Below are 17257 nucleotides of genomic sequence, written 5' to 3' on the forward strand. Positions count from 1 at the left end.
AGTGAAGGGAGAGAATCAGGGTAGGGATGGTCACTGTGGAGGGAAAGGAGAAGCTAGGAACGCTCCCAGCTCCCACTGGGCAGCACTCCCAAATTTCAGACATTCATGTAACATTGATCACGGTTTGCTCAACATTGATATCTGACTAGTCCTATTGCTTACTATTTTTTTTTAAGTCAATTTTTTGTAAAGCACATTGTTCATAGATATATTACTCATAAATACACTGTCACAGATGAGTATAGTAGCATCATTTACTATAGAGAAAATACAACAAATAATTATTAAAACAAAATGTCCTGAAATATTCTCATAAATACCAGAACAGTTTTCAAACCTTAATGCATATGCAAATTACTCTCATATATCATGTTAAAATGTAAATTCTAATTCAGTCCTATCAGACATGGACTCTAATTTTTTTTTTAACCTTAAGCCATAAATGATAACTTGGGAGTCTAAAATTTTTTATCTTTAAACCACAAATGATAATTCAGCAGATAAAAACCACACCCTCATGGGATCTTGATCATGCTCATTCTGCCCCCAGCCTCCCCGGCCAGTATTTTCCTCCTCCATATAGTGATTGATGACCTTTTTCGTTCCTCTTTCATGACAGATAAGGCCAGGGCATCCCACCTTATGGGTGCCAGTCACCAACTATTTCCAGGCCCCGCTTTGTTCTGACCTTATGGTCTCATACTTTCTGATCTCTTTCTGGTGGGATGGGTCCTGGTTCTGGCCCATGGAGTGGAGGCCATTTACTCGTTCTTATCTCATCTGGCATGCCTACCAGCCTCTTGACGGATGGGGAGAGCTCTCTCAGCTTGGGGGTGGGGTACCAGTGTACTGTCCACCTGCAAGAATGTGACATGTTGGCAAGAAACAAAGCTGTCACATTAAGAATTCTATAGGACTAGGTCAGCAGGATGATTTGAGCCTCATGCTCCTGCCTCACACACTTCTACCGTGGGCTAACATCATGATTGATGGCTCTCACCATGCTCTTGCTCTTTCAAGCCTCCAGAATTCTAAGAAATATTTTTTTCTTTATAAATCACCTGTTCTGTGGTATGCTGTTGTAATAGGGGAAAAAAAAAAGACATGGTTGGAGTGTCAGCTGATATTTGATTTCATTTGTTAAGGAGAGATGACTTAGTCTGGGCCAAGCCTAGCCCGAGAGACAAGCCATGGAACCAAGCAAGCTGGTGAGAGAATTTCTGCTTGTCAGTCCCTCGGGAACATCGACGGCCAGTCTCAGAGCCATTGAGCACACTTGGGAGAGCAGGACAGGGCATCAGCTCAGTACACAAGCGGGTAAGCAGTTAAGGTCATTCCTCTTTATAGGAATGACCAGCAACTCATCCAATGTGATGCTGAAGGAGTTGTAGAGAAGGATGCCAAACTTTGTCCATGGTGCTGGGAGGGGACTCTGAAGCTGAACCCAGAAGCTGAGCAGTCAGGTGGGATGTGGTAAGTAGGAGGGACAGAGGAACATCAGCATACTTGGGGTACTTTGAGAGTGCCACTGCAGAGTGACATCTCCTGGGAGGGGAGAGCTTGTGCTGGGAGGGGGCTTGTCTAACGTCAATAAGGTTCATGAACACGACTCCAGGTAAATCGGTTTGCACGAAAGAAATCAGACCCTCTTGTCATTTTGTGCACAACAAAGATGAAGTATTTTGAGTAAAAAAAGAATACCATATGAAATGATAATGCCAATGGGCACATGGCAGCGTGCTTGGTCTAGTCTGCAGCGAGGGAAAGGATAGGCAACCGCGGTACTGAGCTTGGGTTGAGTTCTTCAGTTTTTGTGGGTCCTGCTGAGATCTGTACCATAGACCTGAACCCGGGGTGGATAGAGATGGATATCATTGCATCTGTCTTGCTACCATGCAGGTGCCTGCTTGTCTGAGACTGGAGCTGCGGCAGAGTAAGAAGAGAGAACACAGACCCAAACACCACTAGTGTCCTGATTCTGGCTGAGCTGCAGGCTGGGTTTTCGGTTGTATGAGCTAATGATATGACAGTTCGTCCGGGCTGTTGACTGAATTGAGAAGCACCTAGGACATTGTATACACCTGTGAGTGTGTCTCTGGGACATTTTCAGAGAAGATTAGAGAGAAAGAGCCACCTTAAATGGGGGTGACACCACCCCATGGGCTAAGGGCCTGGATGGACTAAGAGGGAGAAAGGAGAGATCCTATTAACACAGACTTTCTCTCCCTGCTTCCTCCCCATAGGAAATCTCCCTGCCAGGATGGACTGAAATCTCCAGGGCCACACGCCAATTCGAACCCTCTCCCCCCTTAAACACCCAGCCCAACAATTAGAAACTGACTAATCAAGTTTCAGTCAGATTTTTTTCTTTTTTAATAGTTGATAGTAATTCTAGCCAACTCAAGCATATTGACAGAGGGGAAGGGGCCCCTGACACCCATGATTTATTGAGGATACATGCACCTTCTGTGTTTTCACTTAAATTTCACAAGCCTCACAAGGAGGCTTTTATTTCACAGAGGAAGAAGCTAAGGCATATGCAGAGATGAAGCTTGCTGAAGATGCTGCAGCCACTTTGGGTCTGAGACCATGTGGTCAAACATGGCTTCAGCAGCAGCAGTTGTAGCCCCAGGGCATGAAGAACAGGTAGTTTCTTTGCAGTTAAGGGGCCTAGGCTGTGGACAAGTGGAATGAATGGTCCCGGCCATTAGCTTGTGTAGGAAACCCCCATGAGGGACTGGGGAGATGACTCGGTGGCTAAGAGTGTTTCAGTGCAAGGGTAAGGACCTGAGTTTAGATCCCCGCACCCAAGGACAAAACTGGGCATGACTGTGGGAACATGTAACTCCATCGGTGGTGAGGGTGGATCACTGGGGCCTGCTGGCTGCCTACCCAGCTAAAACATGGCAAGCTGGAAGGTACCTGTCTCAAGGGAATAAGGCAAAGAGAGATAGAACGGGACACGGGCTTCTGGACTCTGCACGTGCATGCATGGGCATGCATGCGTGTGCACACACAAATACAAACTATAAAAAACCCACAAGATGTTCTCAAGTTTGTTCCTATGCATTTAAGAAGATGACGCTGTTTTTCCATCCTGCGGTGCAATGACACGGGATTAATCTGGAAATTAAATGTTTGATTTTGGGGCTGAATAAATTGTTCTCTCTTACCAGGCCATTCTGCCAACTCGCTTTGGAGTGGGGGAAACAAGAGGCCCTCTGTTTCAGCATGGGACCCTCTCCTCCTGTAAGTGCACAGTACACATACCACAGTGTTCTCCACTCCTCAGGATGATGTTGTTTCTGTCCTGGGTACCAGAGGAAGAAAATCAGGCCCCTAGTTCATGTACCTTCCTTATCCTTCTGTGCATCATAAATGCGGCACTACACAAGGAGGTGTGTATTCACGACAGCTATAACTGAGTCTACTCCCTCCAAGATGGCTGTAGTTCCCTGCATTTGTGGGTGGCATTTGAATATCAAATGCTTTGGAAGATGCTTGCACCCAGGCCCCCTAGGAAACTGTAAAACCACCCCCCTAGGAAACTGTAAAACCACCGTAGTTTACTGTGACCCTGAATCATCTGTTCCCGAGACAACAGTTCTCCCCCCCTTCATCTCACTGATGCTGTTGGTGGATATCTCCATGATGCTTGTGATTCAGGCTGCACACTGTGTGAGCAGATACCATGGTACATATAGACAGACCCCTGTAAACTGCCATCTCAAATGCTGAGACTGGGGGATGACATTTCAGGAAAGGAGCCATAGGTCTGCTTTCCTTCTGCAGAGTTCATCACTGTGTATGTAATGCTTTGGTATTAATTTATATTAGGGGAAATTACAATCCTTTATGAAATAATTTACTTTATCATTTATATATAAAATATTAAAAATATAATATATACAACATATACTAAATGACAATAAAATTATCATTTAATTTATAGTTTACACAGAAAATTGGACTGTCTCTTGATTCTTCTTGGACTGCAAGATGTGAAATTTTTAACTTTTCTGAAAAAAATCAAGCAAATAAACAAAAATAACAATCCATGTTGATTGAAGGTCAGTCAGCAATATTTGTTCTCCAGATCTTTTAGCCCAGGGATGGGACACTCGGGGAACATTGCTGGAGTTACGTGACAGCTGAACCCAAGGGATTTACTCTTATTCTTCTATCCAAAGGATTTATGTTCCAAAATTTCCTAGCTTGGAAACCCATTATACTGTGTATCTACTGTTTTTTTTTCTATACATACTTAAGGTAAATTTTAATTTATTAATTAGTAACAAATTAGCAGTAGATAATAAGTTAGAACAATCACAGTATACGGTAATAAAAATTGTATGTGCATGTAGTCTCTCTCCAAGTATCTTACCCTACTTTTATCACCCTTCCTGTGCTGATGTTTGATGACATGGTACCTTTGTGATGAGCAAATGATACAGGCTTTGTGACACAGCGTGGTCCACTACATCAGGACCACTGCAGCACTGTGGCTGTGGATCTGCTACCCAAGACAGCTGCTAAGTGACTCCTGAGTGGGTAGCGTAGATGGCGTGGGATGCTGGACTTAAGGACGATTGGCATCCAGTGGGACGGAGCAGGTCAGCTTGAAATACTGTAGCATTACTTGGGATGCAACAACTAAAGACTTGTGAATTCTTTAGTTTTTTTTTTCCTTCCTTTTTTTTTTTTTCATAATCCTAGGATTACGGGTTGTAGATGGCTCTAGGTAATCAGAACTGTGGAAAATGAAACCATGAATAAGGGGTGTGGTGTATTCAGGATTGATTTGGTTAGTTTTCTGCTGCTGTGACAAAACACCACGAGCAAGGTAACCTATAAAAGAAATACTTTAATCTGGAGCTAATGGTTTTAGAGGGTTAGCGTTCATGAGGCCAGGGCAAAGGCACGGCAGCAGGAACAGCTGAGAGCTCACATCTGGATTTGAAAGTTGGAGGGATGGTGGGAAGGAAAGGGGGGAGAGAAGGGGGACGAGAGGAGGGGGAGGAGAGAAGAGAGGGAGAGGGCAAGGGAGGGAGGGAGAATGGAGGAAGAAAGGAGAGGGGGAGGAGGAGGAGAGGAGAAGGAGAGGAGGGGGAGGAGAGGGAGAGGAGGAGGAGAAGGGAGGGAGGGAGAGAGGGAGAGAGAGAGAGAGAGAGAGAGAGAGAGAGAGAGAGAGAGAGAGAATGGCTGAAGTCTTTTGAAACCTCCAAACCTGCCCCCAGTGACACACCCCCTCCAACAAGGCCACACCTCCTAATCCTTCCCAAACAGTTCTACCAACTGAGGACCAAGTATTCAACTGTATGAGCCTCTAGGGTCCATTTTCACTCAAACCGCCACAAGGACTTTGAACAAAATACCCCCATCAATTGAGCCTTTGTCTCTGTCCTCCATGAATTTTATGCCTCTGTGAAAGGGATGAGGAATAGGGTATCTTAGACAGGAGGGTCCCATCAAGTGACAGCTGTCCTTCACTGCCTGCCCTGTGCTTTTCTCCTCTTAGGGTTCCTCACAGGAACTGAAACACCAGCTGTAGACTGGAGATAAAGAAGCAGGATATGACGTAACATGATACCCAGGTGTGCTGGCATTTGGCAAAGCTGTTCACAAAAACAAGGACTCCAACCCAGATAAGAGTGATGTGAGTAGCTGTTTGCTTTCAGAAAGAGGCCCATTAAGCTCTGGACCCCATGGAGCCATTGAAAACATATCTTCATTTTCATGCCTCCATGGGCTTCAGGGCACGGTGTTGACCCAGATGAGACAGGACTTCTCTTTCTTGAAAAGCAAAACTTTAAGGTAGAGGCCAGAGGGCTGCTTGTTCCTGATAGAAGGAAGAGCAGAAGGAAGGAGGGCAGAGGAACATCTCCAAAGAAGGGCTACCTTTGTGACCAGGGGAAGTTGCAGACTTGCCACCAAAAGGAGGGTATTCTGGGGTGGAACTGGAGAGAAAGGCCATGAGAGCTGAACAAGAAAGGATACATACAAATAGTTAAAATATTCCTCATTTCTATTATATCCTGAAAAAAAAATGGTAGTGGCCAGAGCTGCCTGGATTAGGGAAAAAGGCTGTAATTCCATCTTGGGGCTTCTGGTGAGTTGAGCTGTGGGTCTGTGGTTTATGATGTCACCAGAACCCCCAGCTGGAATTACAGCCTTCTAATTTACAACTGGATACGTGGGGAGACGAGGGTCCTTCTTTGCCACTCTTGAACGTGGCAAGGACCAAGGCCGAGTTGTGCTTGGAGGTCGTGACCTAGAAGTGTCCTCTCTCCCCGTAATGGGTCATCAGTTTGGGTAAAACCATTTTCCCCGCTCTGACCCTGACCCCTTTCTCCCTGGTTCCCAATATGCTCTCCCCCTTTCCCTGAGTTGAATAGCTCGAATTTTCCCATAATTTACCTTATAAGTTAGATTCCTCCGGTGTTCGTACTGATTTAGCCCATGTGCAAGCCTTTCCACCACAAGCCTTAGACTTTTGCAGCAGAACCCTGCTGGGAACTGGATGGCTGCTGTCTGTGGTGCCCAGCCTTGCCCTCTGCATCGCACACCCAGTGGAGGTGAGGCCGTGGGTGCTTCTCCCACCTCAGCTCGCCAGCTGCACTCCACAGTAGCATTATTTCGCCCCAGCCTTCTGTTCCTCGGGTTCTGAGTCTTCCTTTGTTCACTAGTCTGCAACAGCATCTCCTAAACATTTAGTATATGTTCATCAGTATACGCTGGAATCTGAGGTCAGATGGGACGTATCTTCATGCAGTCTCTGGGACGTGTCTGGGAGTCATTCAGGCCTAATCTCTGCATGTTAATTCTTCCTTCTTGGGACCTTATAACCTTCAGCGGGTGCCACCATCACTGCCAAGTGGTTCAACCCAGAAACTTGGAATGTTCTGCTTGTTTCTTTTCTTTCCCAGTCTAGTGTCCAGCCCACCACTGGATTCTGTCCATTCTACATCCAACAGAGCTCTTTTTTATGGAGATTTGTTTACCTGTGGCCAACCAAGGTCTGAAACTACTAAGTGAGAACTCTCAGACGTGGACGATTCATCCGTTTTAAATAACTTTTACTGTGGTATGTTGTTATGATGCTCCCATTGTATTATTTGTTACTGTTAATCTCTCACTGAACCCAATTTAAAAATTAAATAGTAGTTTAGGTGTGTAAGTAAGTCTGGGAAAAAACAGTCCAGCTATATTTAGCTGTGACTTCAAGTATCACCTAGGAGTTGTGGAATGTATTTCTCGGGAATAACGTAAGTCTCCTGGATTCTATTCTGGACACTCCCTTTCCCCCAGTCCATCCAGCACCATTTAACTCTCTCAATTCTTAACTTCTGTAATAACATCTCACGGATGCCCCCCACTCTCCCCTGTTCTCTCTAATCCAAGGCTCCTCGAAATGGAGATCCTGGGTTAGAGGCAGCCAGCAGGACTGTCCCAGGGACTTGTTAGAAGTGCAGGTTCTTGAAGCTCCTGAGTGAATGGCGTTCCTGGGGGACCTGATGCTCTAGGTGAGCCTGATGCTTGCTTGTGAGCATTGCTGATCTGTTCTGCTCTCAGGTAGGGTAGTGGCATTTTGCACGCCCCCCCTTTCTTTAAAATCCTCATTTTATAAGTAAAGGAAGCAAGGTTTACTTTTAGAGGGGTCTTCCCACAACAATAGAACAGTAACAGGCCCCTGGGGGCCCTTTTAAGAAAAGTTTAATTAATTAATTTTCTCTCTCCCTCTCTTTGTCTCTCTCTGTCTCTCTGTCTTTGTCTCTGTCTCTCTGTCTCTCTGTCTTTGTCTCTGTCTCTCTCTGTCTCTGTCTCTCTCTGTCTCTCTCTGTCTCTCTCTCTCTGTCTCTGTCTGTCTGTCTGTCTGTCTGTCTCTCTCTCTCTCTCTCTCTCTCTCTCTGTGTGTGTGTGTCTTTGTGTGTCCATGTATGTGCGTTTCTATATGTGCACCACATAAACAAGGTGCTGTGCAGGCTAGAAGAGGGCATTAATTTTCTGAACTGAAGTTACAGGTAGTTGTGAACTAACTGTCCATTGTGGGTGTTGGTGCTGGGAGCTGAACCCAGTTTTTCTGCAAGAGCAATGAGTGCTTTTAACGACAGAATCCCTTAGGTCCCTTTTATAAAGGTACCAATTTCATTAGGTCCTGATGACCTCATGACCTAATCACCCCAAAGGCCCACCTCCTGACATCATCTCTTAGAGGGTTGGGAGGGACATGAGCGTTTATTCAGTCCATAACAGAGTTTTATTGCGATTGATTTTCTTAATGTTCTTGTTTGAGAACCTGGGAGCACTTGGAGGACTGGACTCTATCTCGTTATGTGTGCCGGAGAAGGGGGAAGCTTTTTGAGAGTCTTTAGAACATATATATTTTCTGAGCACACTAGTGACCAGATGTGGGCAGCTGTCATGGACATTAAGAAGGCTGCCCATTGCTACAGGTGAGCTCTGCTTCTGAGTCACAGGAATAGAGTAGTTTGCACCGAGGTTGACCCGTGCTCTGATGTGGGGAAAGGCAAGAACACATGGGTTTAAGCGAAAGTTCAGCATTACAGGTGATGTCGATAACACATGGGAAACATACAGAAAAGGCACAAGGCAGGGCCAAGTGCAGGCGGACGAGGAGCTTTTTAGCTCCTTTGGAGTTTGTAAACTAACCTGGTCTCCTTCCTTCTGTTGTCCTGAGATCCCTAGGCAGTGTCACAATCAGGGACTGAGCAGAATCTCCTCTGTCATTGCCTTTGAATGGGCGTAGATGTGTGCTTAGTGACCAGAGAATACCCCAGTCTCCAAGGAAAGGACAGAGATGGGTGCTGGGGTCCCACCTGGCCCCTAGAGCACTGAAGATCACAGTGGTCTGTTACACAGTCTCAGCCCTATTGTGTGGCCTGGGCCTTTCAGGCACAGGCGCAGACCTGTGTATAGATGTGTTGCTTGGTTGGTTCCAGATTTAATCAAGTTGACAGTTGAAATTAATTATCACAGAGTAAGTTTCAGCAGAAGAGGGTAGAAAAACACAAAATAGAGAAAGGGGAGACCTAATCAGAGCAGATCAGGCAGTGGTTCTCCACCTGTGGGTCATGACCCCTACAAGGCTTGCACAACAGGTATTATTTACACTGATTTGTAACTGTGGCAAATATACTGTTATGAAGTAGCGACAAAAATAATTTTATGGTTGGGGGTCACCACAGCATGAGGAACTGTATTAAAGGGTTGCAGCATTGGGAATGTTGAGGACCGCTGACTTAGGATGTGTCTGTGTAGAATGTAGAAGCTCCTTGGAAATGCCCAGGCACTGACAGTGTTGCTCAACCTATCTGTCCTCCAAATGAAATTAGGCTACTAGGAAACTTTAAGGTCACATTTCAGATGCATCGTGTGTCCTTCTCCCACCTTGTCTTAGGGCACTAGGGTATCAGATAGGAGTTTCTACATCTGGCTTTATGTGATTTCTGGGATCCAACTAGGTCCTCTTACTTATATGATGAGTATTTTACCTACCAAGCCTTCTCCATAGTCCCAGATTTAAAAAAAATATTTATTTTATTTATATGAGTATACTGTCTTCAGACACACCAGAAGAGAGCATCAGATCCCATTACAGACGGTTGTGAGCCACCATATGGTTGCTGGGAGTTGAACTCAAGACCTCTGGAAGAGCAGCCAGTGCTCTTAACCTCTGAGCCATCTCTCCAGCCCTCAGATTAAAAAAAAAAAATTAATTGCTACTAAAAATTATGCAGTGGGACTACGTGATATCTCAGTACATATGTATGCTTTGTAATGTTTAAATCAGGCCAGTCTACCTTCTAGGATATCATTTCTTCATGTGAAATCACAAAATCTTCTCATCTATCCTTTTGCTGGTTAAAATAGCACATGATCACTAGCCAGAACAGGGGGCATTCCACTACCTGAGTTCAAGGTGTATTATGGAAATCTCATAATTAAAACTTCGAGGATCAATGGTGTCCGCCTGAAAGTAGAAGCATAGGCCAATGGAACAAGAGAGAGAGAGAGAGAGAGAGAGAGAGAGAGAGAGAGAGAGAGAGAGAGAGAGAGAACACAAAACAAACTCACCCACAGATCAGATCAGAGGAGCCCACTGATCTGCACAATGTGCAGGAAACATCCGATGGGGACGACAGCTCTGTCAGTGGGCAGGCTGCAGTGGACACCCAGTGTGTGAATATGAACTCAAAATGGTCCAAAGACCTACGTAGAAGACTGGAACCCTGAAACTATTGTAAGAAACACAGCAGAAATGCTTAGGACACTGGAATGGGCACATGTGTGTTTTTTGTCAAAGTCTCTTCCAAAACACAGACAGGGAAACTAAAGACAGACAAACCAGGTTTCACCCGACTAAAACATGTCTTCGATCTCAGATTTTAGATTCTGTGACTCTGTGAGAGACTGGCTGTGACTGTCTGGTCCTGTGCTCTGGACAGATGCTCAGTGGCAGGCAGCAGAAGCAGACACTGGGATCCACAGAAGGAAATCTGGGTGCACACACAGCATCAGAAGAGTGGATGCCTGGACAGCAAGGCAGGTGGGACAGATGGTGGAGAGCTGGGAGCAGGGCTGAGCTCAGCTTCTCATCTCCAAGACCAAGAGTACCAGCTCCCCTCTCTAGCTTTGCTCCATTCAAACTCCACATTCCTGGGGAGACAGATTCCAACCAAAATATCCCAGATGCAACAACGTCTATTCCTTGGGCAAAGGCAAACCTGGGTGCCTGACTCTACAGGCCTATTGATACTGTACCTAATAAGATAGGGACAACAATAACAAAAAAGATGGGGTTCATAATATTGGTTCAGTCATAGAATGTGTTAGCCTCCTTTGGAGGTCATCCAGATACCCCAGCATTTGTTTGGAGGATCATGGTGAACATGGCATCATTATTGAGCCTCTCAGCCCATCTTACTCTCACTTGCTGAATGGTTCCAACTATAGATGCTTCTGTAGAGGTTAGAGGCTTGGTCATAGGGCGGGCCCTTGCCTGTTTCAGCTATGAGTTAGTCCGCAGATAAATGCAGCAGAATCAAGCAGAGTTCAATGACAAGGCTACATGAGGCTGAAGGGACAGTTGACAGAAGGACTGACTCCTAATATTGGACTTCTTTTTTCCTTTTTTTGGTCTAGGACTCTTTGTATTTGCCTTTTCTTCTTTCTTTCTTTTATGATAAGAGTCATATGCAGCCTAGGCTGGCTTCATACTTGATATATGGTGGAGAATGCCTTTGAATTTCTGGCTCTCCTGTTTTCACCTCTCAAAGTTGGCAGTACACCCAGTTTGTGTGGTGCTGAGGATGGAGCCCAGGGCTCTGTGCCACTAGGTGAACACTCTGCCAACAGAGACCCATCCCAAGGCTCCTTTGCACATACTCCTTGGGCCAGAAAGGCAAAGGAAGGTGGGGGAGAATTGACAGTGACCTCATCCATCTTGATCTATCTTGATTGACAGTGACTCTCTGGCCCTCTTGTGTGAGGAAAGCAAGCTGTCCTTTGACATTTCTCAGCGTGCCCTGGCAGTCGATAGAGAAACATTTTTATTTTGAGTTTCCTCATGTTCTCTCAGGAAAAATTGCTAATAGTCTCTATGGATCTAGGTCTTGAGACTTTCAAAAGTGGGTGGTAGGGTGTGATAGGTGTCCAGTAAGCTTGGGATGTACTGCAAGCAGATCGTACTATCCTTGGATAGTCACGATGTCTGTTGGCACATCAAGGTTCCTGGTGAGTGCTGCAGTACGAGCCGTCTGCTTAGTTGCAGCTCACTGTGTCTCCCAAACATTTTGGACCACAGAGCAGTATTACGTGACCCCTGTGGCTTGTACAGGGTGGATGACACACTGTTCACTTTGCCTTTTTTGAACTGTGTTCCGACGATCACATCTTTATCTCTTTGGCAGTGGCAGAGTTCTACATGGTGACTTGGAAGTCAAGTCAGTCTGTGTTTGACAATTCTAAGTGAACCTGGATGTCACGGCACACCCACCTGGTGCTCCGGGCTTCCCTTGACTAACTCACTGACTGCTAGCAGGTGTGTGCTAGGCATGGATGGTCAATGTTCAGGAGGCACAGTTTCAGGCAGGGTCGAGTAAGGATGAGACCTCCCATCAAAAGTCCTCAAGCTTACTAGGGATGAGAGAGTTAACAACTCACAGGAATAGTGGCTCTGGGGCAGCCAAAGAAGCTTGGCTCTTTAAATGGCACTGCCTGAGCCCACACTGTTAATCTGTGGCTGTTAATCTGAGCCCACACAGCTCTGTCCTCTAGGGTGCCTTTTTTGCAGGTGGGGACACTGAATCCCAGAACTTTTGTCAACTGTTGTCACACCTCTGAGGATTCTCAATAGCTCTTTTTTGATGAAAGCCAGCAATTGTCCTAGGCTGCCATTTCTAGAACATCCTCCAGGATGTTTCTCTATCGACTGCCAGGGCACACTGAGAAATGTCAAAGGACAGCTTGCTTTCCTCACACAAGAGGGCCAGAGAGTCACTGTCAATCAAGATGGATTAAGATAGATGAGGTCACCGTCAATTCTGCCCACCTTCCTTTGCCTTTCTGGTCCAAGGAGTATGTGCAAAGGAGCCTTGGGATGGGTCTCTGTTGGCAGAGTGTTCACCTAGTGGCACAGAGCCCTGGGCTCCATCCTCAGCACCAGCTATTGTTCAATGCTGTTAGGTATTAGAAGGGGCTAACTGTTTAAAGCTGTTTGCTATCTTTTAAAAAAAATTATATTGTTTAGTTGGATCCACATGACTTTTGTATACACGCCTCCCTCTCTCCCCCATCTCTCACGTCTCTCAGGGGCTCACAAGAGAAAACAAAAACCATGGATGTTGGGAAAGAATTTGTTGAGGAAGGCATGTATGTTGACAGGAGTGGGAGAGAAATAGAAAGGGAGGGTGAGATAGTTGAAATGCATTCTACACATCTGCGATTGTCAAAGAACAAATTCAGTTCACTTAGAGAAAAACACAGTTGTCTCCAGAAATCTGAGCTAAAGCCTGTTATTGGTGAAGATCAACAGAAGGGCATTTTTACCTTCAAAGAGTTTTCTTTTTCTGAGGCATGCTCTTACACTAGCTCAAGCTGACCTTGAACTCCAAGCAATCCTCTTGCCTCATCCTACAGAATATTTTAAAAGTTATTTTTAATTACACCACACACACACACACACACACACACATTCTTACAAAAATAGAGAAATTACTGAGTAAGTATCATTCTTATTTCTTGTTCTCTGCAAAAACTAAGGCACAGAGGCAGGCATTTATTTCTCTAGGGTTTTAGAAATCATTTATTATTTATATACAAATTCTGTGGTGTCAATGCTGCATGCAATGGTTATCTATAGTCTTTTTTTTTCTTTCCTCTCAGTTGTGTCTTTGGGGGTATTTTTATGCCACTGCATAGAGCTGTTTTATTCCTTTCTCAGGATTGTGGCCATAAAGATTGAGTCTAGATTCTTGTGCTAGGCACTTGTTTCACCACTGACCTGCTCCCAGCATAAATTTTTTATAAGATTTCTCTGTGTAGCCCTGGCTGTCCTGGAACTCACTCTGTGGACCAGCCTGTCCTTGAACTCAGAGATTCCCCTGCATCTGCCTCTGCTGTGGGGATCACATCCATAGTTAACTTTGGCTGACATCTTGTTTGTGATTAATCATGAATGAGTCTGCTGATATCTGTCTTTGTTTTTAGTTGAGACATGTGTTATATCCTGCCGAATTCTTCCACTTACACATCCATCCTTGAGAGATTGTCAAAGCCTGAAGGAAATGGGCTTAGTTACACAGACACTGTATACCATAAACTCACCACATAAGTACCACATAAGGTAAATGTAACATCCTGCATTATCCAACCTAATCTTTTACTAATTGAGAATATTACCTTTGTTATTGGCTCTGTTAATGAGTTCAGTGTTTCTTTTGTCTAATTGTGTTTATGCACTGTGTGATGGTCAATCCGTAATGGAAGCACATCAACCATCTTTCCTGTAAATTTATCTAACCCTGACATTCTGAAAAAGACTTATAAATATTGGAAGAATTAGATCACACTCTGGCAAGGAATAAACACATATGGTTGGGCTGATCATTGCCAATGTTGTTTCTTTCATAACATTTATAGCCAGTGCTACTACTTCTGTATTAGCTTTAGCACAAGAGATATAAACAGCTAGTTTTGTAAATCATCTTGCAGAAAATGTAACCAATGCCCTGAACATACAATAGGATTTGGATAGACAGCTAGAACAAAGAATTGATGCATTATATGGTATAGTGCAAATCATGGGAGATGAGATACAAGGAATGAAAGTCAGAAGCCATTTGGAGTCATGCTTGATATCTATGGATTTCTATTACTCTAAAATGTATAAGAGAGTCAACATAATTGGACCAGAGTAAAAAAGCACCTTCAAGGTATTTGGCATAATACTAACACTACATTAGAATTGTTAGCCCTGTATAAGGAGATTGTGAATTTAAGAAATGCAAAGCCTTTGTCTTTTGACACTGCTAGCATTGCAAATGATATTCTGAAAAAGTTCCAGGCCATTTTCCTTCAGGGTCCTTGTTTACATCTCTCTTACTGGGCATAGTAAAGCTTGGCTTTATGATCCTTTTAATGGCATGTCTATCACCTGTTCTTTTGAGGGGAATCATCAGAGCTTTTACAGATATCAAAGCAAAGTTACATAAATTCAAGCTCCAATGTCTTCCCTAGCAGAAGTTGGTAGCCAGTGACGGGTAAGATCATCTTGAAAACCTTCTCAACCTAAGACAGGCCACGAATACAAGATTATCTGAGTTCTAATGACAAGTAAGAGCTGTGTTTTCAGATGGCAACCTAAGACAGGTACAACTTTCTGCTCTGTGACCAACAAGGTGTACAGATAAAAAAAAGATGAGTAAGATTCTCTCAGAGGTGGATCAACCTAAGACAGGGCATGAATGCTAGGATTCATGTACCAATGATGGGTAAGGTCCACACTTCTTGACAGGATGCCTAAGACAGGCACAGTCTTTCTGTGCCAATAGCTGAGACAGCTTTGGCTTGTATAGATAAAAAAGGGAGACATGTTGGGAGCACATCCAAAGTTAACTTTGGCTGACTTCTTGCTTATGATTAATCATTAATGAGTCTGCCAAAATCTGTCTTTGTTTTTAGTGAAGATATGCATTGTATCCTGCCAAGTTCCTCTGCTTATGCATTCATCCTTGAGAGACTGTCCAAGCCTGAAGGAAATAGGCTTAGTCAAACATAGATAATGTGTACCAAAAACTTGCCACATAAGCATTTGTGGTCATTGCTTAACTTCCTGGAAGTGGTTATGTTTTCTGTTGCTTGTCTTTAAAAAGATACTGAGAAAATACATTTGCTGCTGGCATGGTATTGACCTACAGCCCTCCCATATCTGTCTCTTCTTTCTGCCTTTCATATAATCATCCTCACTCCTCCAATCATGGTTTTTCGAGTGTACTGGCTGGCTGTCTCCAGGGAGTGCTGGAACTAAAGGTACAAGCCACTGCTGCCCTGTTTACAGGATTCATTTTTGTCTCCAGTTTTTCCATCATGAAACAACTTATTTTGAAGCAGAAAAGTTCCAAAAACTACAAAGAGTTAAAACATGTGCAAACAGCTATCCTGGTTAGTTTTATTGCCAGCTTGACACAACCTTCAGTCACTTAGGAAAAAGAAACTTTTAACTGAAAAATTGCCAAGGTCAAACTGGCCCATGCCCATGATTGTGTGGGGCACTGTTTTGTTGGTAATTGATATGGGAGAGTCTAGCCTACTGTCAGTGGTGCCATCCCTATGTTTTCCTGGGCTATATAAAAAGCAAGCTGAGCATAGCCAGTGAGGTGAGCCAGTAGGTAGAGTTCTTCTGTGTTTTCTGTTCTGGTTCTTGCTTCTCTCAATAACTGTCTGTGACCTGAAACTGTAAGCTGAAATAAATAATTTTTCCCCTAAGTTGCTTTTGATCATGATATCACATCGTGGTATCACAACATCAGATAACAAATTGGAATAAGTCCCTTCCCCCAAAGTTACTATTTTGCCTGATTTGTTATCTGAACACACACACACACACACACACACACACACACACACACACACACACACACACACAATTTGTGAATATAAAAATTAAGATTTTTTGAATTGTTTGAAATTCAAACAAGGAAATATATCATCCCTTTACTGCTAAATATTTGAATATTATCTAGACCAGCCATAGAAGTCAGTATTTTTCAGCTTAATTTTGATAGTCTTCTTAGGTAACCTACAATCTATCTGAATTTTTACAATGTTAAGATATATAGCTTAGGTTGGCCTAAAACTTACCATGTAGCTTTAGTTGACCTCAACTAGGTCATAGTGATCCTCCTGCCTCAGCTTCTCAACTGGTGGGATTAGAGTTGTAAGTCACCACGTCTGGCTAATCTGCTATTTATAGTTCAATCTACTATTAATAGTCAATTACTCAAAACAATATCTTTCATAGCCCTTTTCTAAAATCCAGCATTCAGTCTTATATCAAGGATTGTCTTTGGCTGCCATATCTCCTACACCTGTTAATATGTATTTATAATTTTTGATACAGGAACTTTTAAAGGCTATAATGAAATCAGAGCCTTTTAAAAATGGTTTATTTTATGTGCATTGGTATTTTGCCTGCATGTGTATATGTGTGAGGGTGTCAGATCCTGTCAAATTTGGTTACAGACAGTTTTGAGATGCCATGTGGGTGCTGGGAATTGAATCCGGGTCCTCTGGAAGATCAGCCACTGTTCTTAACCACCAAGCCACGTCTCCAGCCCCTGAAATCAGAGTCTTTTGTGTTGGGTTTTCTCATAATTGATTAATGATTAAAGTCAAAATGCTCTGGAGCTGAAGAGATGGCTCAGCAGTTATAAAAACTTGCTGCTCTTGCAGAGGAACTGAGTTCAGTTCTCAGCACTCATATGGTGGCTCACAACTCTCCATAACTCCAAATCCAGGAGATCTAATGCCCTCCTTTGACTTCAGTTGGCACCAGTCATTCAAATGGTGCATATATATATATATATATATATACATACATATATATATGTATATATATATACATATATATGTATGTATATATATATATATATATATATGAGCTGTTGTCCTCAAAAGAAGAATCATGTCTTAATATATGTATATGTATTGGTATAAATTCCCAGAACCCACATGGCAG

General features: G+C 43.7%; 1 long non-coding RNA gene across 1 annotated transcript; it reads left to right on the forward strand.

The window, feature by feature from the left end:
• Window positions 1–4333: 4333 nt before the first annotated feature.
• LOC143442542 (uncharacterized) lies at window positions 4334–10808 on the forward strand. The gene is made up of 4 exons (XR_013110791.1): window positions 4334–4613; window positions 5519–5656; window positions 6927–7084; window positions 10404–10808. It is a non-coding gene; the product is annotated as an uncharacterized LOC143442542 (long non-coding RNA).
• Window positions 10809–17257: the final 6449 nt, after the last annotated feature.

This window comes from Arvicanthis niloticus, chromosome 6 (assembly GCF_011762505.2).
Source record: "Arvicanthis niloticus isolate mArvNil1 chromosome 6, mArvNil1.pat.X, whole genome shotgun sequence".
NCBI classification, from domain to species: Eukaryota; Metazoa; Chordata; class Mammalia; order Rodentia; family Muridae; genus Arvicanthis; species Arvicanthis niloticus.